Consider the following 3,950-nt stretch of genomic DNA (forward strand, 5'->3'; position numbering starts at 1 on the left):
CAATATTAGGTYTTACAACTTTCCTGAYTATCATTGCTGTAAGCYRAAGACAGATTTGAGACTGAAAGAGKCATGAAGGTCTCTCTGCTTAGGTCCTAAGAGCTGGCACAGACACCTTTCAACCAAAAACTTGCTGAGATTCCTACATGTTAGAACCAGATCTGTCCTGTAAGCAGAACATTCTCAGAAGTGAAATCACAGATGCTCTACARTGCCCTGGATTATTCATGGAATATCCTCACAGCATGTGAGTTTTTGAGATATTGTTCCTCTAAAATGTTTGCTGGCTCTATCCATTGCAGTACAAAACTTTTCCCCACACATTGTGTCATAAAAATATACTTAAGTTTGAGTTCCAGCATTTCAAGGTTGTGTTTTAGATAATCCTCTTCCAAATATTAACCTTTTGCAAATCTATTTAGTTTATTTTCAGCTACATTTTCCATGTAGTCTCGTGTTTCTTTGGATGATACTGAGAAGACAAAAGCAGTAGTTGATGGAAAGGACAACATAAGTTGTTTTTTGTATTTTGTTCCACCTAATTTTTCAGACATGAAATAAAAATATCATCTTCAGCATTAGTCCTGGAGTGACTCTTTTGTTTACTAAAAGTGAGAATGCTTTTTTCATCAGATGTGCTCTCAGCTGCCCTCTTTTTCCCAATTGTGCTATTATCCACAGTACCATTTCTGAAGGTTTTAATCCRTCAATTTGGAATTTCTTTTAAACCAATGATAATATTTCACTGAAGAATATCTTATTTTTTTCAGCTTTAAAAAAAAAAATAAAAAAATAAAAAAAAACCTAAGCGAACAAGTTTCTAATTTTTCTAGTAGTCTTGGCAGAAAACTTGAATGTACTTGCCTCAGTAGTTCCTTGCCCTTGTTTGTGGGCGGATAATAAACAGTGTGAACAGACTGGGAAAGGCGGGACGGAGGAAACAAAAAGGCATGCAGGGAGGTGTGAGTATCGCGGCGTTGGTGGTATAGTGGTGAGCATAGCTGCCTTCCAAGCAGTTGACCCGGGTTCGATTCCCGGCCAACGCAGTGTTTTTGACGCCGTTCCCAAAGGGATGCCGGCGGTGCTGCGGGCGCCGGGGACCAGGGGCGGCGTCCGTGCCCACGGACGGCGAGCGCCGGGAGAAACGGGAGGCGCGGGATGTTTAACTGAGAAAGGCGGACGGAGCCCGCACCGACAGCGCCTGTCCGCATCGGCCGGGCTGGGCCGGCGGGTCCTGGGGCATCCCACGGGGACCGGAGCCCTCAAAGGCTCCCCTGCCGGGATGAGGGCGGGGACGGAGCCGCGGTTCATTCTGCAGGGACCGTGACCGTGGGGAGCTCCCCTCTGCTGCGGGCCGGGGGGGCCGCTCCCGGGGCGCTCCTCRTGTCCGTCCGCAGTGCTGGAGGGGTGTGGGGAACAGAGAAATGGTTGAAGACTTTTCTGCTGAGAAAGGAGGGCGAAAAAGTGGAATCTTATCAACATAAGTGCTATCTGAAAGCTCTATGCGAACACAATGGAGCCAGTCCGTGCTCAGGGGGGCCCACAGGCAAAGGGAATGGAGCACAGACACAGGGAAGGTGCTCTCTGAGCATTCGGAAGCATCTTTTCATTATGAGGGTGACCGGGCACCGGTACAGGTTACCCAGAGAGGAGGTTGTGGAATCTCCATCCTTGGAGATGTTCAAAAGCTGTCTGGACACAGTCTAAGTGTCCCTGCCTGAGCAGCAGGGTGAAGCCCATGGCACCCAGAGGTGCCTCATCCTGTCACCCTGTGCATCGAGCCAACAGTCCAGCCGAGGAGGACAACCGAGGGCAGAGGAGCAACCCAGGATGTTCGTGATTTCTCCAGGAATGGGAGCAGCATCAGGGCTGAGGCAGCCAGGAGAGGTGTGTTACTGCAGCAGAGCTAGAGGAGGGCATGCAAGCTGTGATTCACTGCAGATGCAGCTGGTGCCTGCAGATGATCCAGCACAGCCTAGGCTTCGCTGCCTCCCAGGAAGACGCTGTCTCAGTGCCCAGCCAGCTCTCTGACAGGGCCAACCAGTTTTGGTKGTGCAATTAATCACTGTCAAATCCATGGCTCAGAGTCCTGTTGCGCTTGAAACTCGACTCTTGACAACTCTTTCAGAGAAAATGTTCTATCCCAAAGCAATTTTGAAATAATTTCTATTATGTTTCCAAAAGCTGTTTATATGACAATTGCAAATAGAACCTACTCACACAGTGGGCTGCAGTGAATAGAAGAAAATGCAATTATACTGAATATTTGCTTCCTTTGTTTTAGTCTMCTTTTWTTTTTCTTTCCCTCAAGCAGGAGGAAACACACTTACGGGTTTATAGAAATCAAAAGGAGCTAGCCCAATGAGAAGTTCTAGTTATTTTTACTTCATAGCTAAGAATGTGTAATGATTAGAGTTCCTACGACTAGTGGAAAATAGGAGATTTACATAAGGTTGATATTTGGAAGAGGATGAAATCTTTTGTCGTTCTGAAGAGAAGGGGTTCTGGAAGCAGTGGGTGCGTGCAATGCCAGCAGGAGACAATGGTCTGAAATTTAAACCAGAGGGATTTTACCCACCCAGATTCCCATTGCAACTTTTATGTTACTAAACCTAAGCTAATGGGTCAAAATTATTAGTTGCCCTAATTGAATCATATTAAACTTCTGCTGGAAAAACCCCATAAAATTACTTGTTTGTATATGCCTGGATACTACTAGAGGGAAAATCCTCACATGAAAGCCTAGAAAATGCTCCAAAAGAGGTGCTGAATCACCAGAGAAAYACAAGGGATGTTCCACCTCAGAGTAAAGCCAGTGGCTGGTTGTAGCAAATGACATCACACTCCAAATACAGGAGTTACTCAAGGTCCCCTAACAGCCACTCCTATCAAACTCAGGCTGAGCTCTCAGGTGACAGGTGAAAAAGGAGACAACAACAATATGAAACTTTAAGAGGGATTTTGACASAGTGTCCTACACACCCACAGATTATAAATCAATACTGTGCATGTACTTGCTCTGTAGCAGGTCTCATAGATATGACTGTGCTTTCCAGATGTGCTTCTTACAGTTTCTTATATCTGTGGTTTTCTGTAGTCAATGGAAATACAAAACTTGGTATTTTCTCATGGCTTAAAAGCAGTAACTTTGATAAAAATTTGCAAGCTATGAGATGCTTTCAGATTCTTTTCCTTTTTACTTTGCAGGAAGGCAATGATGCATTTTGTTGTTCAGTTCTATTTTGACACCTCAGTTGGGATTGTGCAAAGCCTTGAGATGTCCTTGTTGTGTACACAATGCTAGCAATGATCAATTAGTAGGGTCCCACAGCTGATTAGCAATGAGCTAATGAGTAATGCAGCTTTGCAATCAGCTCCCAAGAAAKGTACAATGCCATTTCAGAAGCAGGATGAAAGCTAGATTCAGATGCAACTTCATTCATAGATTTATTTCTTAGAATCAGATTATCATAGAATGGCCTGGATAGGAAGGAATCTTAAAGATTATCTGGTTCCAACCCCCTGCCATGGACAGAACCACCTTTCACCAGATTGCTCCAAGTCCCATCCAACTTGGCCTTGAACACTTCCAGGGATGTGACAGCCATAAATTTTCTGGGCAACCTGTGCCAATGTCTCACCAGTAAATATTTTTTTTCTAACACCTCATCTACACCCACTCTCAGYTTGAAATCACTCCTCCTGGTCGTGTCACTGTATGCCTTTGCAAAYGTCCCTCTCCACCCTTCTTGTAGTTATTTCTCTTTGATTTATTCCTTCTCTTGAGTAAAGGGAAAGAATTTGCCTATTGCTATTATGGATGGCTCAGAAACAAAAGGGAGAACTTTCCAGTAGCATCTGCTTTCTGTCCACTTACTCATTTCAGGAAAATAATGTCTAAAATATCAATAATAAATTCTCTACAAAATTCGTGGAACTCTTCTTAAAAA

At 44.4% G+C, this 3,950-nt stretch overlaps 1 non-coding gene across 1 annotated transcript; it reads left to right on the forward strand.

The window, feature by feature from the left end:
- The first annotated feature begins 974 nt into the window (after positions 1-974).
- TRNAG-UCC (transfer RNA glycine (anticodon UCC)) lies at positions 975-1,046 on the forward strand. The gene has a single exon. It is a non-coding gene; the product is annotated as a tRNA-Gly (tRNA).
- The last annotated feature ends 2,904 nt before the right edge of the window (positions 1,047-3,950 follow it).

Source organism: Malurus melanocephalus, unplaced genomic scaffold (genome assembly GCF_030028575.1).
Source record: "Malurus melanocephalus ecotype Western Australia unplaced genomic scaffold, MMel_1.1 scaffold_142, whole genome shotgun sequence".
Classification (NCBI taxonomy): Eukaryota; Metazoa; Chordata; class Aves; order Passeriformes; family Maluridae; genus Malurus; species Malurus melanocephalus.